Genomic DNA, 27,627 nt, shown 5'->3' on the forward strand with positions numbered 1-27,627 from the left:
GGAAAGGTTTAGAGGAATATGGGCCAAATGCAGGCAAATGGGACTAGCTCAGTTTTGGACAAGTTAGGGTGAAGGCCCTGTTTCCGTGCTGTGTATCTCCACGACTACAAGACAAAAACAACAAGATTTCTGCAGGACAGAGCATTGGGAAAAGCTGCCAAGGTCATGCGATGTGCCCCCACAACACCTCATTACTGACCCTCTAAATCAGTAAAGTGCTCTTTACATCCAAAAACCAGGGAATTTGTTTCCTGCTCTCTCACATCGTCAGCAGCAGTAGTAGTGATGTGCCTGGTGTTTAAACAGAGGAAGGGGGTCATAAAAACTCAAGGTCATTTAGTTTCTTTCTCCAGGATTTGCTGGCTGAGAAAATGGTATAGTTCCACAGGTGTTGTTTCCCTTTCCAATCCTTACCCAAGTGATTGTGCTGCACAGGTGACTCGACACAACATGATCCAGTTACAATATTCAGCCCTAGCAGCTGAAGGAGGTCGTGCTGTCACCCAATTTTCAAATCCGGAGACCTGGCTGAGACATTCACTTTTCAAATCGGCAATTAACCTCCCACATACACATATTTCCTTGTGCGAACAGCTTCATGTCATCACCTCTGAATAGTCTAGCTCAGATTTTGAGGTTCTGCCCTGCTCCCTTGTCTGGACTTGCCCCTACTAGAGTCATAGAGATGTACAGTATGAAAATAGGCCCTTCGGTCCAACCCATCCATGCCAACCAGATATCCCAACACAATCTAGTCCCACCTGCCAGCATCTGGCCCATGTCCCTCCAAACCCTTCCTATTCATATACGCAGCCAAATGTCTCTTAAATGTTGTAATTGTACCAGCCTCCACCACATCCTCTAGCAGCTCATTCCATACACGTACCACCCTCTGCGTGAAAAAGTTACCCCTTAGGTCTCTTTTATATCTTTCCCCTCTCACCCTAAACCTATGCCCTTTAGTTCTGGACTCCTCGACCCCATGGAAAATACTTTGTCTATTTACCCTATCCATGCCCCTCAATTTTGTAAACCTCTATAAGGTCACCCCTCAGCCTCAGGGAAAACAGCCCCAGCTTGTTCAGCCTCTCCCTGTATCTCAGATCCTCCAACCCTGGCAACATCCTTGTAAATCTTTTCTGAACCCTTTCAAGTTTCACAACATCTTTCCGATAGGAAGGAGACCAGAATTGTACTCAATATTCCAACAGTGGCCTAACCAATGTCCTGTACAGCCGCAACATGACCTCCCAACTCCTGTACTCAATACTCTGACCAATAAAGGAAAGCATACCCAACGCCTTCTTCACTATCCTATCTACCTGCAACTCCACTTTCAAGGAGTTATGAACCTGCACTCCAAGGTCTCTTTGTTCAGCAACACTCCCTAGGACCTTACCATTATGTGTATAAGTCCTGCTAAGATTTGCTTTCCCAAAATGCAGCACCTTGCATTTATCTGAATTAAACTCCATCTGCCACTTCTCAGCCTATTGGCCCATCTGGTCCAGATCCTGTTGTAATCTGAGGTAACCCTCTTTGCTGTCCATTTCACTTCCAATTTTGGTGTCATCTGCAAACTTACTAACTGTATCTCTTATGCTCGCATCCAAATAATTTATGTAAATGACAAAAAGTAGAGGGCCCAGCACCGATCCTTGTGCCACTCCACTGGTCACAGGCCTCCAGTCTGAAAAACAACCCTCCACCACCACCCTCTGTCTTCTATCTTTGAGCCAGTTCTGTATCCAAATGGCTAGTTCTCCTGTATTCCATGAGATCTAACCTTGCTAATCAGTCTCCCATGGGGAACCTTGTCGAACACCTTATTGAAGTCCATATAGATCACATCGACTGCTCTGCCCACAATCTTCTTTGTTACTTCCTCAAAAAACTCAGTCAAGTTTGTGAGACATGATTTCCCATGCACAAAGCCATGTTGACTATCCCGAATCAGTCCTTGCCTTTCCAAATAAATGTACATCCTGTCCCTCAGGATTCCCTCCAACAACTTGCCCACCACCGAGATCAGGCTCACCCGTCTATAGTTCCCTGGCTTGTCTTTACCGCCTTTCTTAAATAGTGGCACCACGTTAACCAACCTCCAGTCTTCCGGCACCTCACCTGTGACCATCAAAGATACAAATATCTCACTCAGCAAGAGGCCCAGCAATCACTTCTCTAGCTTCCCACAGAGTTCTAGGGTACACCTGATCAGGTCCTGGGGATTTATCCACCTTTACCCATTTCAAGATATCCAGCACTTCCTCCTCTGTAATCTGGACATTTTGCAAGATGTCACTATCTATTTCCCTACAGTCTATATCGTCCATATCCTTTTCCACAGTAAATACTGATGCAAAATATTCATTTAGTATTTCCCCCATTTTCTGTGGCTCTACACAAAGGCCACCTTGCTGATTTTGAGGGGTAAAAACAATGACTGCAGATGCTGAAAACCAAATACTGGATTAGTGGTGCTGGAAGAGCACAGCAGTTCAGGCAGCATCCAACGAGCAGCGAAATCGACGTTTCGGGCAAAAGCCCTTCATCAGGAAGGTCCTATTCTCTCCCTAGTTACCCTTTTGTCCTTAATATATTTGTAAAAATCCTTTGGATTCTCCTTAATTCTATTTGCCAAAGCTATCTCATGTCCCCGTTTTGCCCTCCTGATTTCCTCCTTAAGTATACTTCTACTTCCTTTATACTCTAAGGATTCACTCGATCTATCCTGTCTATACCTGACATATGCTTCCATCTTTTTCTTAACCAAACCCTCAATTTCTTTAGTCATCCAGCATTCGCTATACCTACCAGCCTTCTCTTTCATCCTGGCAGGAATATACTTTCTCTGGATTCTTGTTATCTCATTTCTGAAGGCTTCCCATTTTCCGTCCCTTTACCTGCGAACATCTGCCTCCAATTAGCTTTCAAAAGTTCTTTGCCTAATACCTTATAAATTGGCCTTTCTCCAATTTAGAACTTCAACTTTTAGATCTGGTCTATCCTTTTCCATCACTATTTTAAAACAAATAGAATTATGGTCGCTGGCCCCAAAGTGCTCCCCCACTGGCTCCTCAGTCACCTACCCTGCCTTATTTCCCAATAGTGGGTCAAGCTTCGCACCTTCTCTAGTAGGTACATCCACATACTGAATCAGAAAATTGTCTTGTACACGCTTAAGAAATTCCTCTCCATCTAAACCTTTAAGACTATGGCAGTCCCAGTCGATGGTTGGAAAGTTAAAATCCCCTACCATAACCACCCTATTATTCTTACAGATAGCTGAGATCTCCTTACAAGTTTGTTTCTCAATTTCCCTCTGACTATTAGGGGGTCTATAATACAATCCCAATAAGGTGATCACCCCTTTCTTATTTCTCAGTTCCACCCAAATAACTTCCCTGGATGTATTTCCGGGAATATTCTCCCTCAGCACAGCTGTAATGCTATCATATATCAAAAATGCCACTTCCCCTCCTCTCTTGCCTCCCTTTCTATCCTTCCTATAGCATTTGTATCCTGGAACATTAAGTTGCCAGTCCTGCCCATCCCTGAGCCATGTTTCTGTAATTGCTCTGATATCCCAGTCTCATGTTCCTAATCATGCCCTGAGTTCATCTGCCTTCCCTGTTAGGCCCCTTGCATTGAAATAAATGCAGTTTATTAGTCCTACCTTGTCCCTGACTGTTTGACTCATTCTGTTTTCAGCTGTACCCATCTCAGATCGATCTCTTTCCTCACTATCTCCCTGGGTCCCACCCATAGAATCTTATCACTTTAAACATCTGAATTACATCACTCATTAATCTTACAAATGTAAGGGCAAACTGTAAAATCTTTCATTGCAATTAAACTCCTTCAGTCCCATTCTTATTATGATGGATCTGCACTGCCCTCTCTTCAAGGACAATCTACCCTCTCTGAGGTAGAATGGTGGAGTCTGACCAAGATTGCACATAACTGGGCGACACAGTGGCTCAGTGGTTAGCTGCCTCACAGTGCTAGTGACCCAGGTTCGATTCCAGCCTCGGATGACTGCCTGTGTGGAGTTTGCACATTCTGCCCATGTCTGCGTGGGTTTCCTCTGGGTGTTCCAGTTTCCTCCCACAATCCAAATGATGTGGAGGTTAGGTGAATTGGCCATGCTAAACTGCCCATAGTGTTCAGGGATGTGTAGGTTAGGTGAATTGGCCATGCTAAACTGCCCATAGTGTTCAGGGATGTGTAGGTTAGGTGAATTGGCCATGCTAAACTGCCCATAGTGTTCAGGGATGTGTAGGTTAGGTGAATTGGCCATGCTAAACTGCCCATAGTGTTCAGGGATGTGTAGGTTAGGTGCGTTCGTCCGTCAGGGGTAAATGTAGAGTAATAGGGTAGGGTTTGGGTGGAATACTCTTCGGAGGGTCAGTGTGGACTTGTTGGGCTGAAGGGCCTTTTTCTACACCATAGTGATCCTATAATAACTCAAAACATCACTTCCTCCCCCTTCGCATTCTAAACATCAAATTGAAGCCAACAAACCATCAGTTTTTTCAATTCAGCTTTCAGCCTAACCACTATCTTTTAGCCAATTCAGCAAATAGCGACCCGATTCCAGTTCCCAGAGGTCTCAGTCCATTCAGAACACAAGGGCCAACGTTAAATAAAAGCCATTACCAAAGACTCATCTTCTCTTCCCAGTCTGTAGAAGGTGATTTCAGCCCACAAAAACAATAACCAGGATATCACTGTCCTCATTGTGGAAAGGGAAAAATTAGCCAAGGTTGACACTTCTGGTAAGTACTTGACATGGTAACTGAGTGGCTCCGGTCCTTGACTAGAATCCTAGAGCTTCAGAAAGAAAATTTCACAAGCAAACTGGGAAAATTCTCTCATCAGACTAAACGATTTATGCATTGGCACCAAGTAAAATTCCCAAGGTACATGGGGATTCCTGCCCTATTTGGGCTGACACAGGCACAAAGGGACGACTCTTACCATAATTTTGCACACATTCTGTGAGACTGTGTCTGCAATATTGAGAGGAATTTTGGTTACCATATTTAAGGAGGCATTTACCTGCTTCGGGGGCCGTATAGTGAAGGTTTGCTACATTTGTGCTGAGAAGGAGAGGGTTGTCCTATGAGAGGCTGAGTAAACTGGGCCTATATTCTCTGGAGTTTAAAGGAGAGGTGACCTGATTCTGACACACACTGAGGAGGCACAGTCTCCAGGTAAGGGGCTCATCATTTAGGACTATGATAAAGAGAAATGTCTTTACTCAGACGATGGTGAATTCTCCGGAACAGACCACATCTAGAATACTGTGCACACTTTTGGTCTCATCTCAGAAAAGATATTACTGGCTAAGAGATTGTGCATCAAAGGGAGAAGGGTCACTGGACCCGAAATGTTAACTCCTATCTTCACAGATACTGCTGAGTTTCTCCAGCAATTTCGTTTTCGGTGAAGGTTCATCAGACTTGTTCCTAGGATTGTGGGACTGTCCTCTTAAGACAGATTGGACAATTGAAACCTGTAATGTTTAGAGGTTCAAAGAATAACAGATGTCTTTATTGTAACAGTGGGAGAAAATCTGCTTCCCTGTCCACCCACAGCATGGCCACATGTCTGCCTAAGCCACAACAGAAACTACCCAGAGTGCTTCAGTCTTGACCAAACAAGCTAACTAAGACACCAGGCAACAGGAGATGACTCAAACCACTTCAAGACGGGTAATATACCTCCCAAGACAGCCTAACAATAGTCTTCCTCCCACTCTGTAAGCACAACTGCTCCCGAAGCCCTAAGGGCAGCCTCGCTCCTCACACATACTGGAATTTCACAAAGGGTGCTCAGACTGAAATGCACCAAGGTACATCGCTTGTGGATTAACCACAATGGAAACCCATTGAGGCTAGGGTGAGAGACATTAGGACCTACTCTCACAGAGGATCGGAATCTGCTGACTCAGTCACGGACGGATTGCTGTTACCGGACGGTTGATTGTGTTTTACTTTAGACTGTACTGTAATTCACACATTACTGCACCCCTACAAAACTGCCTGTTCCCACTGCTCAAGGAAGAGAACCCTTGATCTACCGGAGTTGAATTAATTGCCACGTGTACCGAGGCACAGTGAAAAGCTTTGTCTTGCGAGCAATACAGACAGATCACAGAGTTAAGTAGTATAGATAGTAAGTAATAGGTAAACAGCGGCAAAAACAAAAACACAGGGACAGGCGAATGCTAAGAGTTTGAGAGTCCTCTCAGTATTCTAACAACTGTAGGATAGAAACTGTTTTGAAACCGGCTGGTGAGTGTATTCAGGCTTCGGTACCTTCTCCCCAATGATACAGGCTGTAGAAAAACATTGGGTGAAAGTGAGGACTGCAGATGCTGGAGATCAGAGTCAAGATTAGAGTGGAGCTGGAAAAGCACAGCAGGTCAGGCAGCATCCGAGGAGCAGTTTCCTGATGAAGGGCTTTTGCCCAAAACGTCAATTTTCCTGCTCCTCGGATGTTGCCTAATGTAGAAAAACATTGCCAGGGTGGGATGGATTTTTGAGAATGCTGGTGGCCTTTCCTCGTCAGCAGGCCTGGTAGATGAATCCTATAGATTGGAGGTTGACCTTTGTGATTGTACAGGCTGAGTTCACCACTCTCTGCAATCACCTCTGATCTTGAATGGTACAGTTGCCATACCAAGTAGTGATACATCCAGACAGAATGCTCTCGATGGCGCACCTATAAAAGTTGGCAAGGGTATTTGCCGTCATGCCAAAGTTCCTCAGCTGCCTGAGGAAGAGGAGATGTTGTTAGGCCTTTGTAACCAGTGCATCCACATGAAGAGTCCAAGAAAGCTTGTTGTGGATGACCACTCCCAGGAGCTTGACAACCTCCACTCATTCCATATCTGTGCTGTCAATGTGTTGGGGGGCATGAGTAACATCCCGCTGAAAGTCAGGAATGAGTTCCTCGGATTTGCTGGCATTGAGAGCTAGGTTCTCAGTGCACCATTTTTCCAGGTCTTCCACCTCCCATCTGTAGTCTGTTTCGTCGCCATCTGAGATTTGACTATGGTGGTGTCATCAGTGAACTTGTAAATGGCATTAGTCTGGTATTTGGCACGCAGTCATTGGGTATATACAGTGAGTACAGTAGGGGGCTGAGTACGCATCCCAGGGGCTCCAGTATTGATTGTTAGTGAGGAGGAAATATTGTCCCCAATCTTCACTGATAGTTTTCTGACCCACAAGCCACAGAGGATCCAGTGGCAGAGAGTGAGGTTTAGTCCAAGATCACCAAGTTTAGTAATCAGAGTACCTGTACAGACTGTCAGTTCTCCGTCAGCCTAGTCAATTTCTCTTCCAGCGATATTGCTTGTAATAAACAGCTTGTCAATTTCACCCAATCCACACGTGTGTGATCGCTGTTCAATTAGGTAATTTCTCCAACAGAAACCTATAAAACATTTAAAGGGATGGACAGGATGAGTGAAGGTAAGATATTTCCCCTGGTTGGGGAGTCTAGAAACAGGGATGAGGGAAAATTTTAAAATCCATTCAAGGTCCGAGATGAAGTTCTTTCAAACTCAGAAGGTTGTGAACCTTTGGATTTCTCCACCACAGAGGGCTGTGGAAGCTCAGACTAGTATGTTTAAGGTAGAAATTGATACATTTCTAATTACTAATTATGACTTAAGGGTTGTGGTGAGTAAGAGACATTTAATGTTCAGTCAGCCACAACTGCACTGAATGGTGGGATAGACTGGACAGGCTGAATGGCATGCTCCTGTTACTATCCCCTATTAACAAAGTTTGACACTGACCCACAGCAGGAGACATTCAGACAGGCGACCCAAAGGCTCAGTCAATGTAATTGGTTTTAAGGAGCGTCTTCAATGAGAAGAAAGAAGAACAGATTTGCAGAATCTAGGGCTGCATGACCTAAAGACAGGGCTGTGAATGAGTGCAGTATTAATTCAGGGGAGGGATAAGAGATCAGAATTAGAACAGCACAGAGATCTCAGAAGAGGCTTTAAAGGAGATTGTGGAGAGAACAATAGCCGATGCACCAATCTGCAAACTGATTAGACAACCCATTTTCAGAGTCGAGCTTGTCAGTATTCATGGGATCCAACTCAAGCAGAGCTCTGAGCCATCAGAGAAGAGAGAAATGGGGAAAAGAATGATCAAAAATAGCACAATCTAATCTTGGCTTAACCACTGAAAAACTGACTGAAGCCAAATTGAGACTACCTCAGCGGATGGAAACATCCGGAGAAATTACAGTTTTGATGCAAGAATGAGTTATTTTAAAATATGTCAATAGCGGATTGCTCACTGACCAGAATACCCACAAACAACACGGGAGGAAATGACAGCTTTTAATGACTTATGTCACAATCTCGACAGGAGGTTCAACAACTCTTCTTACGTCAAAGGGACAGTGTCGAAGGAGCTTTACTCTGTGTACAACCCCATGATCAAGCTTTATATAATACCTTTATCAGAATGAAATGTCTCATGGTGCTTCACAGGAGCATAGATACGACACTGTACACCACAAAGCTAAATATTTGCTGGAAGAGGTGGAAGCCTTTGTGTGTTTCAAAGGACCAAGGTGAGTTGGAGAGAGAAGGAGGGAATTAGAGAATATCTGGGGCACATCTAACTGAAGATACAGCTGCTGCTGGTGAAGCAGTTATAATTGGGATTGCATAACAGGCTAGAACTGGAGAAGCATAGAGACCATAAGATAGAGGGGCAGAAGGAGGTCATTCAGCCCATCAAGTCTTCTGCGCCATTCAATGAGATCATGGCTGATGTGACAATCCTCAGCTCCTACTTTCCTGCCTTTCTTCTATAATCCTTGATTCCCTTACTGATTAAAGATCGGGTGTATCTCATCTTTGAAGATTAGATTAGATTAGATTAGATTACTTACAGTGTGGAAACAGGCCCTTCGGTCCAACAAATCCACACCGACCCGCCGTAGCGCAACCCACCCATACCCCTACATTTATCCCTTACCTAACACTACGGACAATTTAGCATGGCCAATTCACCTGACCTGCACATCTTTGGACTGTGGGAGGAAACCGGAGCACCCGGAGGAAACCCACGCAGTCACGGGGAGGACGTGCAAACTCCACACAATCAGTCGCCTGAGGCAGGAAATGAACCCGGGTCTCTGGCGCTGTGAGGCAGCAGTGCTAACCACTGTGCCACCATGCCACCCACGAAGGAACCTTGATTATCCAAATATCACTTATCCAAATTTCAGATTATCCAAAGAAGATCTCAAGGTCCCAATAGAAACATTACATCAAAGAGGTGTTTCCAACACTGACAGTACCTTTTGTTTACAGTGATTAAAGGTGAACTCGGCTTACTGAAATGCTGCTAAGAACAGTCCTGGACATCAATGGGAGCTCAGGCACAGTCTCCAAAGGACTGACCGCCCATACTCAGTGAGTGCAATCATATCACATCAACATGGGCTGCACGGTGAGTGGGTGTGGGGGTGGGATGGGCCAGGTAGGGCAGGGCGGTGCCCCTCACTTTGAGGGGAGGGTGGTGGGTAGGCATGTGGTGGAGGTGGTGCAGGCCAGTGCAAGGGTGTGTGAGGCAGGGCTTCGCACGGTGGAAGGGAGGTGGTGTTGTGGGGCAGTGGAAAGCCGCCCCGAATGTGGGGGAGTCCAGAACTAGAGGACATAGGTTTAGAGTGAAGGAGGAAGGTAGAAAAGGGACCTAAGGGGAACCTTTTTCACACAGGTGGAGGTACATGTATGGAATGAGCTGCCAGAGGATGTGGTGGAGACTGGTACAATTGCAACATTTAAGAGGCATTTGGATGGGTATATGAATAGGAAGGGCTTGGAAGGATATGGGCCGGGTGCTGGTATATGGGACTAGATTGGGTTGGGATATCTGGTCAACATGGACAGGTTGGATCGAAGGGTCTGTTTCCATGCTGTACCTCTCTATGACTCTCTCTCTCTCCCCTGAAGTTCTACACAAGAGTGTACCCTGTACACCCCTTCCTCAGATAATTGCGCCAGCATTATCCTGAGACCAAAAGTGGAACTTGTCAAGAAGTTGCAGTAAAAAGTTGTATGTGTGTGGCTGCTTGTGTACGTGCGCTATTTGGAGACTAATTCCTCAAAGGCATCAGCAGTCTTACTGTTTGTGTCCAGTCCGGCAGCCAGGAAGTGGGAGGGGGGGGGGTGGACAGAGTTGGGGTTGGGGAGGGGAGGGCAGGGGGAGGGAGGGGGGTTTGGACAGGATTGGGCTGGAGCAGACTGGGGTGGGGTTGGACGGGGTAGCGGGGCAGGTGGGGGCAGGGTTGGACAGGTAAGGGGTTGGGAGGGTGGAGAGGGGGCAGGGTTGGACTGTGTTGGCGGGTTGGAGTGGGGCACGGGGGGCAGGGGCTCGCGCACGGTGTGCTGCTGCCGAGTCTCCTGAATGGGGTGCAGACTTAGCAAGTGCTCACTTTATAAATCCCACTGAGACGATTGGGTGGGTGGGGGTGGGGGTCAGGGGAGCAGGTCGCGGGAGGTTTCAGCGATGCTGCAGCTCCCTTACACACAAGTGTGTGTCTGCTCAGAAACAAACCCTGAGACAGAGAGATGGAGGAAGGAAGGCAGAGAGTGAGGGAAAAGGAAACTTCAGCAAACTCCAAGCCCCAGAGGAGAGGCATTGACTCAATTAACTGAATAATCAATTATCTGAAAGAAATACTGCATCTTGTTTGGATAATCGAGGTTCCTCTGTACTTGATGATTCAGCCTCTAAAACCTTCTGTGGTAAAAAAAATTCCACAGTTTTGCTACCCTCAGATGAAATTCCTCAATTTCTGTGTCTTAAATGTGTGAATCTTTACGCTGAGATTATGCCCTCTGGTCTGGACTTTCCCACAAGGTGAAACAATCTCTCTGCATCCATCATATCAAGTGCCTTAAGAGTGTTATATGTTTCAATAAGGTCACCTTTCATTCTTCAAAATTCCAAGAACAAACCCAAACAATCTCTCCTCATAAGTCAGTCTTACCATAGCTGGTGTGAACTTGGCTAACATTCTCTAGACTGCTCCAATGCCACTGTATTTTTCCTATTTATGGGACCCAAAACTCCACAATATGCCAGTTGTGATCAGGCTGGTGCCTTGTGTAGACTTCACAAAACTTCTCTACTGTTATACTCCATTCCCTCGGAGTTAAAGGTTAACATTCCACTTGCTTTCCCTATTACCCACTGAATTTGGATGCTGAATTTGGATCCCTCTGTTGCATAGCTTTCTGCAGTCTTCACTTAAATAATATTCAGCTCCTCTCTTCTTCCTGCCAAAGTGCATAACCTCATATTTCCCCATATTTTATTCCATCTGCCAAGATTCTGCCGACTCACTTAACTTGTTTATATCCTTCTGCAGACTCCTGTTTCACCCTTACCGCTTGCAATCCCACCTATTTTTATGACAGAGAAAGCTGGAGGAGATTACAGAAATAGGGAGGAGTGTGGTAATGAAGGAATTTGAAACCAAGGATGACAATTTTAAGATCAATGAGTTGTTTGTCTGAAATCAAAGTAGGTCAGCGAGCACAAGGGTGATCAGGGAACAACAGCTTGGTGCAAGTGAAGACAGAGGCAGCACAATGTTATAGGATATCGCGTTTACTGAAGATAAAATGTGGGACAGCAGCCAGGAGGTTTGAACTAACTAAGTGCTGGGTGTGGACCAATGCCTACAAGTGTTGGCCTTCAAATTAATTAAGATAGCATCCACTGCTTCTTGTGAAAGAAAATTCCAGTTTTCCAACCCTTTACACAAATAAATCTCTCAACTTATCCCCCTGAAAGGTGTGGTTATGATTTAAAGGCTACACAACATACTCATAACCAGTAGCAAACATTTCTCTCTAACCACCCGATTAATTCCTTTCAATATCCTGAAAACAGCAATCGTATCTCTCCTTAACCTTTCACACTGAGGGAATAGTTTATATAGGCTCTCCTCTAAAACAAACAACTCCAAGCCCTGATAACATTCTCATGAATCTACACCACACTCCTTTTAAGAGCCCAGAACTGTACACAGTGCTCCAAATGTGGCTTGCTGATAGTCAAAGTCATAGAATCACAGTCATACAGCATAGAAACAGAGCTTAAAAATGTGTTGCTGGAAAAGCGCAGCAGGTCAGGCAACATCAAAGGAACAGGAGAATCCAGCAACACGTTTTAAGCTCCGATCTCCAGCATCTGCAGTCCTCACTTTCTCCTAGCATGGAAACAGACCCTGTACTCAAACTAAAACGTGCCTGTGTTTAGCCACCTTTCCTATTCATGTATTTATTCAGATGTATTTTAAATGTTATAACTGTACCTGCAACTACCACTTCCTCTGACAGTTCATTCCACACATGAAACATCCTGTGTAAAAATGTTGTCCTTTACATCTTTTTTAGAACTTTCGCCTCTCACTTTAAAACTATGCCCCCCAGTTTTGAACTCCCCCACCCTAAGGAAAGACCTCTGCTATTCACCTTATCTGTGCCCCTCATGATTATATGAACCCCTATAAGGTCACCTCTCAACCAATTATACTCCAGTTCAAAAGGTCCCAGCCTATCCAGCCTCTCCTTATAACTCAAACCTGCCAGTCCCAGCAACATCCTGGTCAAACTTTCCTGAACCCTCTTCAATTTAATAATATCCTTCTGATAACAAGGTGATCAGAACTGTACCCAGTACTCCAGAAGACACTTCACCAATGTCCTGTACCTCAACATAATCTCCCAGGTCCTGTACGCAGACACCCGAGCAATGAAGACAAGCCTTCTTAACCATCCTGTTTACCTGTGAAGCAATTTTCAAAGAATTATGTACCTGAACTCTTAAGTATCCCTGTTCTACAACACTACCCAGTACCCTACTATAAACTGTATACATCATGGCCTGGTGTGTCTTATCAAAACACAATACCTCTCATTTATCTAAATTAAACTCCGTTTGCCACTCCCCAGCAGATTGATCCGATTGATCAACATCTCTTTGTAATCATAGATAACCTTTTTTAGTGTCAACTATACCACCATCCACAAACTTACTAACCATCTCTCTTAAATTCGCATCCAAATCATTTAAATAAATGACAAAAAGCAGTGGACCCAGCACCGATCTTTATGGCACACTGTTGGTCACAGGCCTCCAGTCAGAGAAACCACCCTCCACCACCACCTCTCCTACTGAAAGGTCAATTTTGTATCTAAGTGGCAAGCTCACCCTGAATCCCATGTGATGTAACTTCATTAATTAGTCTACCATGCAGAACCTTTACAGAAGTCAGTGTAGGAGAAGGTGAGGACTGCAGATACTGGAGATCAGAGTTGAAAAGTGTGGCACTGGAAAAGCACAGCCGGTCAGGCAGCATCTGAGGAGCAGGAAAATCAGCTTCAGGGATAAGGCCTTCATCAGGAAAGTGTGCGTGGGGAGGGGGGGTGGTGAGCGGAGGTGAAGAAAGCAGACTAAGGAAGGAATGGGAGGGGGAAGGTAGCTGGGAAGACGATAGGTAGATGCAAGTGGGGGTTGATGATGACAGGTCAGAGGGGACGGTGGAGCAGATATGTGGGAAGGAAGATGGGACAGGTCAAGAGGGCGGTGTCAAGTTAGAGGGTTGGATCTGGGATGAGGTGGGAGGAGGAGAGATGAGGAAACTGGTGAAATCCATGTTGAGGCCATGTGGTTGGAGGGTCCCAATACAGAAGATAAGGCTTTCCTCCTCCAGGCGCCACGTGGCCAGGATTTTGTGGTGGAGGTGACCCTGGACTTGCATGTCCTTGGCAGAGCAGGAGGGGGGGGTTGAAGTTGAAGTGTTTGGCTACACAGTGATGGGGCTTGTTTGGTGCGTGTGTTCCAGAGATATTCCCTGAAACGTTCTGCGAGTTGGAAAGTCCTGTCTGCCCAATATAGAGGAGACCACATCAAGAGCAACAGACACAGTAGATGAGGTGTTTTGGATGTGCAGGAAAATCTCATTTGGATGTGGAAGGATCCTTTGGGGCCTTGGATGGAGGTGAAGACAGAGGTATGGGCACAGGTTCTACACTTCTTGCAGTGGTTAGGGAATATGCCGAGTTGGCGGGGGGGGTAGGAGTCGGTGAGTTTGAAGTAGATGTCTGTGTTGAGTCGGTCACCAGAAATGGAGATGGAGAGGTCCAGGAAGGGAACGGAGGTGTCTGAGATGGTCCAGGTGAACTAGAGGCCAAGGTGGAAGATGTTCATGAAGTTGATGAACCATGGGAGTACGAGGTGGCACCGATACAGTCATCGATGTCACAAATGAAAAGATAGAGAATGGTGCCAATGTAGCTGTGGAAGATGGACTGTTCCATGTACCCAAAGACGCAGACATAGCTGGGGCCCATGCGGGTGCCCATGGCTACCCCTTTGGTCTGAAGGAAGTGGGAGGATTTGAAGGAGTGGTTGTTGCAGGTGAGGACCAGTTCAGCCAAATTACTAAGTGTGTCAATAGACAATAGGTGCAGGACTAGGCCATTCTGCCCTTTGAGCCTGCACCAACATTCAATATGATCATGGCTGATCATCCTTAATCAGTATCCTGTTCCTGCCTTATCTCCATAACCCTTGATTCCACTATCCTTGAGAGCTCTATCCAACTCTTTCTTAAATGAATCCAGAGACTGGGCCTCCACTGCCCTCTGGGGCAGAGCATTTCACACAGCCACCACTCTCTGGGTGAAGAAGTTTCTCCTCATTTCTGTCCTATGTGATCTACCCTGTATTTTTAAGCTGTGTCCTCTGGTTCGGCACTCACCCATCAGTGGAAACATGTTTCCTGCCTCCAGAGTGTCCAATCCTTTAATAATCTTATACATCTCAGTCAGATCCCCTCTCAGTCTTCTAAACTCAAGGGTATACAAGCCCAGTCGCTCCAGTCTTTCAGCGTAAAGTAGTCCCGCCATCCCAGGAACTGACCTTGTGAACCTACACTGCACTCCCTCAATAGCCAGAATGTCTTTCCTCAAATTTGGAGACCAGAACTGCACAAAATATTCCCGGTGTGGTCTCACCAGGGCCTGTACAGCTGCAGAAGAACCTCTTTGCTTCTATACTCAATCCCTCTTGTTATGAAGGCCAGCATGCTATTAGCCTTCTTCACTCCCTGCTGTACCTGCATGCTTACCTTCATTGACTGGTGTACAAAAACACCCAGATCTCTTTGTACTGCCCCTTTACCTAAATTGATTCCATTTAGGTAGTAATCTGCCTTCCTGTTCTTGCCACCAAAGTGGATAACCATACATTTATCCACATTAAACTGCATCTGCCATGCATCTGACCACTCACCTAACTTGTCCAGGTCACCCTGTAATCTCCTAACATCCTCCTCACATTTCACCCTGCCACCCAGCTTTGTGTCATCAGAAAATTTGCTAATGTTATTACTAATACCATCTTCTATATCATTAATATATATTGTAAAAAGCTGCGGTCCCAGCACTGATCCCTGCGGTACCCCACTGGTCACTGCCTGCCATTCCGAAATGGAGCAGTTTATCATTACTCTTTGTTTCCTATCAGCCAACCAATTTTCAATCCAAGTTAGTACTTTGCCCCCAATACCATGTGCCCTAATTTTGCTCACTAACCTCCTGTGTGGGACTTTATTAAAAGCTTTCTGAAAGTCCAGGTACACTGCATCTACTGGATCTCCCTCGTCCATCTTTAGAGTTACATCCTCAAAAAATTCCAGAAGATTAGTCAAGCATGATTTCCCCTTCATAAATCCATGCTGACTCTGACCTATCCTGTTACTACTATCCAGATGTGTCGTAATTTCATCCTTTATAATAGACTCCAGCATCTTTCCCACCACTGAGGTGTCGGTGGAGGGGTACCGGTTGGGTCAATGGGAGAACAGGGACTGGATGTCCATGGTGAAGATGAGGAGCAGATGGCTAATTGGAGTTCATTTATCCTGGTGGCTGGTTTTCTGCCTGTAGCAAACACTACATTGGACAAACAGGCAGAAAACCAGCCACCAGGATACATGACCATCAACTAGTCACAAAAAGACAAGACCCTCTCTCACGAGTTTCCTTACATACAGATGAGGAAGGACACCACTTTGACTGGGACAACACATCCATCCTAGGTCAAGCTGAACAAAGACACGCACAAGAATTCCTAGAAGCATTGCATTCCAACCAGAACTCTATCAACAAACCGGAACTCTATCGAGTTAGACCCCATCTACCACCCCCTGAGAAAAGGAACAGGAAGTGACTTCACCACAGGAAATAACATCACCAGCCAAAGAAACCCAAACCTCTAAAGCAGGAATTTTCAGCACTGCTTCACCTGAGGCCCACTGAAGATGTTACCTAGTAAGGTAACAAAACGTCTGGAAATGAACCTTCCAGCTCAGCGAACAAACCTACATCCATTTATCCACCTCTATATTTTCTAAGGCCTCCAGCACTTCCTTTATTGATTTGTGAACTGTTTTCAAAACATCAATATTTATTTCCCAGAGATCTCTAACCTCCATTTCTTCTTTGTTGATCTTTAAGGGGCGCTATTCTCTCTCTCTAGTTGCTCTTAATGTACTTGTAGAATTAGAATCTCTTTGGATTATGCTTAACCATATCTGCCAAGACTCTCTCATATTCCCTCTTTGCCTTCCTGATCTCCCTCTGAAGAATGTCCTTACACTCTTCATATTGTTCAAGAGAGATTCATTTGATCCCAATTGGCTATGTCTATGATTCTTTATTTTGACTAGAACCTCAATATCTATGTTCATCCATTGTTTTCTAATCCTACCAGCCTTACCCTTCACTCTAATTGGAAATAATGACTCTGAACTCTCGTCATCTCACTTTTGAAAGCCTCCCACTTATCAGTCGTCCCTTTACCTGCAAACAGTCCACTCCAATCAACTTTTGAAAGTTCTTGTCTCATACCATTTAAAATTTACCTAACTCCAATTAAGAACTTTATTTTTTATGGAAGGCTTATCCTTGTCCATAACTGTTTTAAAACTAACAGAATTACGACAATTAGTCCCAAAGTGTTCCCCAACTAATACTTCAGTCACTTGCCCTGCCTTATTTGCCAAGAGAAAGTCAAGTTTTGTTCCTTCTCTGGTAGGTACATTTACGTACTGATAAAGGAAGTTTTCTTGAATACATTTAACAAATGCCTCACTATCCTAGCCTTTAATACAATGGTAGTCCCAGTTAATCAACAATGTCACTCTCCTTCCACTTTTGCTTCCCTTTCTACAGGATCTAAAAGCCAGTTCTGTCCTTCCCTCAGCCAAGTTTCTATGATAGAAATGACATTCCAGGCCCACACTCCCACAATAATATAGTTTAATATAGATAAGTGTGAGGTCTTGCATTTTGGGAAGTCCAATAAAGGTAGGATTTTCACAGAGATTGCTAGAGCCTTACGGAGTGTAATGGAACAAAAGGATCTTGGGAGTTCAGGTTCACAGTTCACTGAAAGTGGAGTCACAGATAGACAGGGCAGTGAAGAAGGCTTTTGGCACACTAACCTTCATCAGTCAGGGTATGGAGTATAGAAGTTGGGAAGTTATGTTGCAGTTGTCCAGAACGTTGGTGAGGCCTCACTTGGAGTATTGTGTTCAGTTTTGGTCACCTTGCTATAGGAAGGATGTTATTAAACTGGAAAGAGTGCAGAAAAGATTTACAAAGTTGTTGCCTGGACTCAACAGTCTGAGTTATAGGGAGAGGTTAGACAAGCGAGGACTTTTTCTTTACAGCGCAGGAGACTGAGGGGGGGATTTTATAGAGGTGTATAAAGATCATGAGAGACATGGACAGAGTGAATGCACTCAGTTTTTTTTCCCAGGGTTGGGGAATCAAGTGCTAGAGGGCATCAGTTTAAGGCAAAAGTGAGGACTACAAATTAGAATCAAGATTAGAGAGTGGTACTGGAAAAGCACAGCAGGTCAGGCAGCATCCGAGGAGCAGGAAAATCAACGTTTTGGGCAAAAGCCATTCATCAGTTTAAGGTTAGAGGGGAAAGAATAAAAGGGAACCTGAGGGGCAAGGTTTTTTTTAAACACAGTGGGTGGTACATATTTGAAATGAGCTGCCAGAGGAAGTGGTTGAGGTGGGTACATTAACAATATTTAAAAGGCATTTGGACAAATACATGAATAGGAAAGGATTAGAAGGATATGGGCCAAATACAGGAAAATGGGGTTAGCGTGGATGGACATTTTGGTCAGCATGGACCAGTTTGGGCTAAAGAGCCTGTCTCGGTGCTGTAGGTCTCTGTGACTCGATGACATGCTCTGAGTTCATCAGCTTTAGCGGTAAGACCCCTTACACTAAAATAAATGCAGCTTAATTCTTCAGAGTTTCCTCCCTCTCTGACTTGCTCTTGTCTGCCTCTTCTAATTAAGTTGCTCTTTTCTGATTCAAAACCATCCTCATCTGTCTTTCTAGTTTTACTGTTACTACAGAATTCCCCCCACAACCCCTCTCTATTAGTTTAAAGGTTCCCGAAGTACAACGAGCAAATCTCCCCAACAGGCTATTGGTCCCTTTCCCGTTCAGGTGAAATCTTGCCTCATAAGAGATCCTAATGATCCAAAGCTGTGAATCCTTGCATACGGCATCATCTCTTCAGCGATTGATTTATCTACCCTATCTTTTTAATTCCTAATTTCATTAGAACACAGCACCAGGTGTAAACCAGAGATTACTACCTTTGAGGTTCCACTTTTTAGCCTTCTACCAAACCTCTTATGATCTATGGATATCTTTTAACTTGCAAAGAGAATTGGGCACACATTTGAAGGAAACAAAATCAAAGGTCTAAGGGAAACAGCAGTGGAATGGGATTAATCAATCTTCCAAAGAGCATATGTGCACTCAATGAGTCAAATTGCCTCTTTACATGTTGTGACATTGTGATCCACACTTTTCAAGATCAGATAGAAATTCTGAGTGAATCTAAAGCTGAAGGAACAGCTCCTTATGTGAAGCTGGCTGCAAAATTCAAAGTGATGACATTTTTCGAATGTTTTCTAAACCTATAATTTTCACGTCCAAGGAATGTAAAATACTAGTTTCCCCTGGGGAAGGATTCCTGAAACTGATGAAAGTGTTGACCAGGAAGAAACTAATTCAAGCCAGACAGTAACTATCACTTTAATCACAGATCAATCACTGCCAACCACCTGGAGAGTGCAATTCACATTCCCCAGGCCCAGAACAATCTGCTCCCACTCACTCACCTGAAAATAGATACTGCTCAGTTCCTCCTCAGAGAAATCTGAGTTTCTGGAGATAGAGTTAGGCACCACACCTTGGGAAAGATACTCAGGCCCTTGAACCTGCTCCAACATTTTATACGATCATGGCTCAACTCATCACAGCTTCAACTCAGTAAGAGTCAAGGAAATAGATAGAGAAAATATTTAACACCTTAATGTTTCCACAGATAGCTCAACTCCACAACCACCTTTAAAGGAAAAGTACCTTCTGGCTGGGTAGAAGGCAGATCAGGTAAACACTCAAACAGTAGCCTGGCCTGTGATGGCACCTCTTATCGGGGAGAAAGTGAGGACTGCAGATGCTGGAGATCAGAGCTGAAAATGTGTTGCTGGAAAAGCGCAGCAGGTCAGGCAGCATCCAAGGAGCAGGAGAATCGATGTTTCGGGCATAAGCCCTGAAGAAGGGCTTATGCCCGAAACGTCGATTCTCCTTCTCCTTGGATGCTGCCTGACCTGCTGCGCTTTTCCAGCAACACATTTTCAGCTCGTGGCACCTCTTATCCCTTTGCCAACATAGCAAACCTGAGCATTATCAGAGGGGAGAGCAGACAAATGAAAGAATGGGAAAATAATTGGTGCTTTCAAGGAGACTGAAAGGCAGCAGAGGTAACAAAGAGGAGGGGTACAACAGACCCAGGACAAGACAGCAGAAGGTTCACTCACTAATATTGCAGATATCTCCCTGGACTGACAACGAAGGGCAGAGTTCTCCTTTAATCTTATTCATGTGCTTGCAGCATGCAACTGTCATCCTAAACCTTCCCAGATATTTTCAACTAAGAACTTCCTGAATAAAACTCTTTTTGAACAAACTTATTCAGTGCCACTCACACGTCTTCAGTAAATGAAGACCATGCCCATATGCAGCAGGACCCCAATTCTAGATTCAAACTTGGGTTGAGAAACCGGCAAAAAAACATAATGACCCACTTTAACAAGGAGTCTAACCATCTCTCCATTGCTGAATCCTCCCATGATAAACATTCTGGGAGTGGATTAGTATAACTCCAACAACACTCAAACCGTTTGATATTAACCATGACAAAGTAGCCTACTGGATTAGCGCCTTATCATCTTAAACGCTCCCTCCCCTGAGCATCAATGCAAGAGGCAGCAAGATGTAGTACCTGTAAGATGCACTTCAGCAACTTGCCAAGGCTCCTTCAACAGCACCATCTGATCCTGCAAACTAGACCATCCAGAAGGATAAGAGCAGCAAATACATGGGAATACAAGTTCCCCTCCAAGTCACTCACCAGGCTAGCATTTCTGTTCTGAAGGAGGTTTACTGGACTCAAAATATTAACTCTGCTTTCTCTGCGTAGATGCTTCCAGAACTATGGAGTTTCTCCAGCAATGTTTTGTTTGTTGCAGATTTTCAACATCTGGAGTTCTTCTTTATTGTGTTGTCTGTCCCTAGTTTCATAGAGGGCAGTTAAGAGTCAAACACATGGCTCTGGGTCTGGAGCCACACATAGGCCCGAACAGGCAAAGGCGGCAGATTTTCTCCCCAAGAGGCATTAAACCAGATGGGCTTTTAACAACAATTAACGGTTCTGTGATTATTAGGCTAATTTTTTTTATTCCTGATTTTTATTAAGATCAAATCTCACCAATGCCATGGAATAGCATTTATATATTTTGGAATAAAATCTCTACAGTGCAATAGAGGTCATTCTGCCCACTGAGTCTGCACCAAGCCTCCAAAAAGCATCCCATCTTATCCCCATTATCCTGCATTTACCATAGTTAACTTATTTAGTATACTCACAATACGGCAATGTAGTATCGACAATTCACCTAACTTGCACATGTTTGGATTTAGAGTCATACAGTACAGGAAGAGGCCCTTCAGCCCAACTCATCCATGCCAATCACGGTTCCCAAACCAAACTTGTCCCACTTGCCTGCATTTGGCTGATATCCCTTCAAACTTTTCTATCCACATACTTGCCCAAATGCCTTTTAAATGTCATAATTGTACTCACTTCTACCATTTGCCCTGACAACTCATTCCATACACGTACCACTGTGTGAAACGCTGCTCTTCAGGGCCCTTTAAAATCTCCCCTCACCTGAAACCTATGCCCCATAATTTGGATTCCCCTACACTGGGGAAAAGACCATAGCTATTCACCTTATCCATGCCCCTCATAATTTTATAAAGTCACCCCTCAGCCTTCTGTGCTCCTGGGAAAAATGTCACAGCCTATAAGTCATACTTTCCAGTCTCAGTAACATCCTTGTAAACCTTTTATGCATCCTTTCCAGTTTAATATCATCCTTCCCAAAGAGGGCAACCAGAATTTAAAATAGAAGTACTTGGATTTTAATTAATCTGGTGAAGGTCTTTTTTTTAAAAAAGTAATGAAAATCACTTGGACATTGACCCCAACATCATCATTTGTCAGAATGCTTCAGCCAACTGTCTGGCAGAAACCCTGTCACATCCATGAATAAATTGCTTATACTGAACAGAAAGTGCTCGAGAAACTCTGCAGGTCTGGCAGTATCTGTGGAAAGAACCTAAGTTCTGATGCATGGTCACATTAGACTCCAAACATTAACCGTGTTTCTCTTTTCACAGATGCTGCTAAAGCTGCTGAGTCTCCCCAGCACTTTCTGTTTTTAGTTCAGATCTCCAGCTTCTGTGGTATTTTGCTCTTAATAAAATGTTTATAATGTTGAGTTTATGGCAGATAGCCAGAAGTGATTGGGTGCAAATATTCAAGTGTTTTGAACTGAGAAAAATTAAGCCATCAGGATTGTGAGAGGTTCACACCATCAGACTCAAAAAGAATCATAAAAATACATCTCAGTTTTGTTAGTTTCTCTACTTTTTGCATAATAAACTTGTGTTCTCTTGTTGAAGAGCATCTGCAGTTTCTTGTGACTAACCACCATGTGAACCAATTACAATATTTAAACATACGATCTATCAAGTCTGGTTTCATTCTGGGATCTGCCCTGTTTAGTAATGACATCAGCGGGCAACATTACACCACCCATTCTCAAAGGTAATTAAGGAAGGACAATTAAAGCTAATGACACCCATATCCCATGATGAAATGAAAAGCTCCAGTCTTACATCATATATTTTACACTATGAGATGTGGAGCATTAAGTATCATTGGTCACAATTCAACTGGACATTGTACAAAACTTCACATGACAACTACTGGGTTTTGCCAGCTGTGAGCAACAATGCAGACATGTCTGGACTTGAGAAAGTAACACATAGCAAATAGCCAGCAAAAACACAGACAACTAAATTGTATATTTGTATCTTCATGTAATTTTCAACCTACCTCAAAGATCACAGACAACAATATAAAATTACTGAGCTTGTCTGGAACTGTTTAGGACAAGTGAGCCATGTCTGTGTCAACAGCGAAGAGGTCAAGGTTCTCTTCATCCTGAGGACAAATTCGGAACACAAATGACTGTGTTTAAATAAATCGAGCAGCATTCTGTGCAGGGCACCTTCACAATCACTCTCTCACACACTGTGTTTTGGAGTTACACTTGGGCTGGATTTCCAGGTTAACTCTCAAAATTACAGACCCAAAGGGTAGCTTTGACCTTTACTTTGTGCTTACTCGATCAGGTACCAGTTACAATTTTGAGGGAGTGATGTTACAATTGGTCTCAGCACCTTTTGGAGTCAGCCAGGTGCCATTCCTAATCAGTGCAGTCAAGGCAAAGTCTGCTGCCCTGATTCTCCCCAGATAACCATCAACGAGCAGCTCTTTGGAAGCGTAATTAGTCTAAAAAACCATAACTAAGGGAGCCAACTTTATCAGAATGTGGAGATTGGGAGAGAGGGGAAGGATTTATCAAAGTCATGCACACTCGCAGAATTTATACTCAACTTTTGGATGAACCTTCAGTTCTGCCCCCACCGCCCAACCCATACGGGAGGGGTGAGGGGTTCGTTGTCCAGCCTTTTCCTGTATGTTTCTTTCTCACATCAGCTCAGTCTCGGTGGATGCACCTTCTACTTCCCAGGTCCTAAACTCTGGAATTCCCTCCCCCATCTTTCTGTAGTTCTCCTGCTTTAAACAGACTCATTCAAACCTCCCTCTGAGCGACATTTTATCAATACCTTCTACTGTAGCCTCAGGCTCAAACTTCTAATTGGCAATGATTGCCTGTTGAATACTTTATAGCAATAGAGTCCCAGTGACAAGACAGACTATTATTGTGTATAACAGACATAATTTTCTTTTTGGAAGTTGGACTGCAAAACACTGTTAAAATACTGTACTAGGAGAGTTTTGCAACTTAAAAATCAAGTGCCACATCTTTTTTTTTCCCCTTCTGTCTTTCTGAATCATGAATGACTGTGCATGCAATTTGGGTTTGTGATGGGGTATAGTTTAAGCTGTGTGGGCAGTTTGTGATGCAGAGTGACACCAACAGCGTGGGTTCAATTCCCTCACTGGCTGAGGCTATCATGAAGGTCCTGCCTTCTCTACCTCTCACTTCGCATGCTGAGATGTGGTGACCATCAGATTAAATCACCACCAGCTGTATACAGTTCTCTGGGACTATTGCAACTTTACTTCTTACTTCTAGTTTAAGTTGCTCTGTAGATTAGAAATTCTTTCTTTTCTCTGTTAAAGTTAAATTAGTTACTATAAATAGTCACTTTTTGTTAATGACGGAACCATTTCAGTAAGTTCATGATTGATCTGACATCCCTCACATCCACTTTCCTACATTTTCCCCATAACACTAGATTCCACAACTGATGAAGAATCTATCTCAGCCTTAAATACAGAGGAATCTTGATTATCCGAACGAGATGGGTGGACACTATTTCGTCCAGTTAATTGATTATTCGGTTAATTGATTCAATGCCTTTCCTTTGGGGCTCGGAGTTTTCTGTTACATCCGCTTCCCCATTCAGGAAACTAGGCAACAGCACACCATGAGCGAGCCCCCCCCACCACCACCACGTCCAACACGATCCTCTCCGGGTCAGCCGCACTGGACACTAACAACAACACTGCTGTTGCCGCCTTTTGAGGGATGAGTCTCCACATAGCACGCGCGCATACACACCCCTTTTTACAGCAACTTTTGACAGGTTCCACCTTTGCCCTATACAGGACAACTTTGGAGAGATTATCTGGGGAAGGGGGGTTTAGGATACATGCCTGCAAAGAACTCCAGGGAAAGTGTGTGGGGAGGGAGACAGAGAAAGAGAGAGAGAGAGGGCGGAAGGTCAGTCATTTGGAGACGGAGCCTGGGCTCGGCAGCATTTCAGTAAGCCAAGTTCACTTTTAATCACTGTAAACAAAAGACACGATCAGTGTTGTAAACACGTCTTTGGTGTATGTTTCTATCGGGACCTTGAGATTTCCTTCAGATAATCTGATATTCAGATAATTGGTATTTGGATAATCGAGGTTCCTCTGTATACACAAGGACTGTGTTCCCACAACTCTCTGCGGTAAGCAGTTCCAAAGACTCTTAACCCTCAGAAGAAACATTCCTCATCTCAGTCTTAAACTGCCTTCTCTTCATTTGAAGATATGCCCTTTGGTCCCAGACACTCCCATGTAGGAAATCATTCTTATAGCAAATCACTGACAAGCCCCTTAAGAACCCTTATGTTTCAATGAGATCACCTCTCATCCATCTAAATGGCAACGAGTAGAATCCCAACCTGTTTAATCTTTAGTCATAAAACAATCCATGTCTTCCAGGGATCATTCTCATGAACTTTGTCTGAACTGCCTCCAATTAAATAATTTGTTTTCTTAAATAAAGCGCTAATTCTTTTCACAATACTCCAGATGCGGTTTTCCCACCACTTTGTACAGCTGCAATAAGACTTGCCTACTCTTAAACTTCAACCCCCTCAAAAATTGAGCCAACATTTGATTAGTCATTCTGATTACCTGCTGCTCCTGTGAGTTTTATACATAGTTACCTCAAGTCCCTTTGTGTTCTAGCTTTCTGCAGTTTTTCACCATTTAAATAATTGTTCTTCTGTACTCCCTTGCAAAATGAAGCACTTCATATTTTCCCTCATCATACTCCATTTGCCAAGTTTATGCTTGACACTTAATTTTTCAATCTCTCTGTGAATTAATTTTATCCCTCCCATAACTTGGCTTTTCACCTAACTTTGCGTCGTCTACAAGTTTTGCTACAGAGCTTTTGGCAGTTAAGTCGCGATATCTTGTCAATAAAAATTAATCCTTTTCTTAAGAAGTTATAAGTAAACAAACATTAGGCCAGAGAACTAATATCAAATACGCAGGCCCTGTTTGAAAGATAGTGGGAACACTGATTTATAAATCGGTCGAAGAATCCTGATTCAGTTAAGAGAAAGTTAGACAAGTACAAGCAAAAAATAGCATAAAAGGATACGCTGACAATAAGATGACGAGTGCAGGAGGAGGAATGTGTGGAATATAAACAGGTCCAGATTAATTATATCAACTGTTTGTGTTGTAAACTCAGTGACATTGTACGCCAATATCAGTAATCAGTTGTTCTTTAACTGAGAGCCAGTCTGATTTAGTAACACCACCAATCAGGTACAAACTGATTCTGGATGTGCTGGATTTACCTGACCTACTCTGTATACCCACCACCACGGTGTCAAACAGAGAATCAGACAGACAGGAAATACTGGCTCCTTCTTGTGAGTTTCATGCCCAGGACTTGGCGGGTTGTCACATTTACCTCTAATGTAACACTGATTGCAGTACACAGAGTAATTAACAATTGGAAAGCACTCTAGTATATCCTGACAAGACAATAAACAGCAGTCACAGCCAGACCAGGTACACTGGCATCACACACCAGTGTCATGTCATGCCAGGCATTCCCCCCCGCCACCCCACCCCCAGCTCACCAGGAAACCTCTCACCCATGATCTCCGTTAACACGGCACAGTTCACAGGATATCCCTACCCTACCCTACCCTCCCCACCCCACCCCCAGATTCAGTCTCCTATCCCACCCCCCAGATCCTTGCCCCTCCCAGGCTCGTCCCTCACTCCTGGGAGCATCACTGTCACCCCTCACCCCAGCAACACACCATCCAACATCTCTCAGGGGCCATGTTACACCCCCCAACCCCAGGATCCACATTACCTCCTCATCCCCCCCCCCCCCCCCCCCCCACCCCCAGGAGCCACATTATCCCCTCAGCTGCCCCCCCCCCCCCCAGGATCCACATTACCCCCTCACCCCCTCCCCCACCCCCAGGATCCACATTACCCCCTCACCCCCTCCCCCACCCCCAGGATCCACATTACCCCCTCACCCCCCCCCCCCAACACCCCCAGGATCCACATTACCCCCTCACCCCCCCCCCCCCAACACCCCCAGGATCCACATGACCCCCTCATCCACACCCCCCCCAACACCCCCAGGATCCACATCCCCCCCCAGGATCCACATTCCCCCCCCCCCCCCCCCCCCCAGGATCCACATCCCCCCACCCCCACACACACCCCCAGGATCCACATCCCCCCCCAGGATCCACATCCCCCCCCAGGATCCACATCCCCCCCCCCCCCAGGATCCACATCACCCCCTCATTCCTTCCCCCCCCCCCCGGGGGTCGGTACCTCTCTCCCTCCTGAACTCTTTCTCCGATCTCCAGTCGCTCCCGCGCTACGTCCCCACCTCTCGCTGTACGTGCGCGCTCACAGGCGCGCCGTCGCCGTGCACGGAACAGGCGCTGGTGGGTGGGGGGTGGGGGCGAATGGTCGGGGCGCGGGGGACGGGGGTCATGTGACGGTAGCTGATGACGGGGCAGTGAGCATGTGCGTGATGGTCAGACCCACCCAAACCAACAGCCTCCAGCTGCTGCAGGAGACACACAATCACATGCTGCATTTATATAGCGTCTGGAACATTGCATCAACTCCAATGTCCTGCCTGGTAAAAACAAGGACTGTCGATGCTGGAGACCAGAGTCTAGATTAGAGTGGTGCTGGAAAAGCACAGCAGGTCAGGCAGCATCTGAGGAGCAGGCAAATCAACGTTTCGGGCAAAAGCCCTTCATCAGGAATAGAGGCAGGGAGCCTACAGGGTGGAGAGATAAATGAGAGGAGGGTGGGGAGAAAGTAGCATAGAGTACAATAGGTGAATGGGGTGGGGAATGAGGTGGTAGGCCAGAGAGGAGGGTGGAGTGGATAGGTGGGAAGGGAGATAGGCAGGTAGGACAGGTCATGGGAACTGTGCTGAGCTGGAAGGTTGGAGCTGGGGTGAGGTGGGGGAAGGGGAAATGAGGAAACTGGTGAAATCCACATTGATGCCCTGGGGTTGAAGTGTTCT

The 27,627-nt window shown here is 45.0% G+C and overlaps 1 protein-coding gene across 3 annotated transcripts in view; it reads right to left on the reverse strand.

Annotated features, from left to right (window-relative positions):
• LOC140476825 (anion exchange protein 2-like) overlaps window positions 1-27,041 on the reverse strand; it is a 261,146-nt gene extending 234,105 nt beyond the window's left edge. For 2 of the 3 annotated variants that reach the window (XM_072569633.1, XM_072569628.1), the window contains exon 1: window positions 26,916-27,041. The gene's annotated coding sequence lies outside the window, so the exon portion shown is untranslated. Of the gene's footprint in view, window positions 1-22,624; window positions 22,737-26,915 lie in introns of all 3 variants that reach the window. The other variant, XM_072569629.1, reaches the window with a different exon arrangement.
• Window positions 27,042-27,627: the final 586 nt, after the last annotated feature.

Source organism: Chiloscyllium punctatum, chromosome 5, assembly GCF_047496795.1.
Source record: "Chiloscyllium punctatum isolate Juve2018m chromosome 5, sChiPun1.3, whole genome shotgun sequence".
Classification (NCBI taxonomy): Eukaryota; Metazoa; Chordata; class Chondrichthyes; order Orectolobiformes; family Hemiscylliidae; genus Chiloscyllium; species Chiloscyllium punctatum.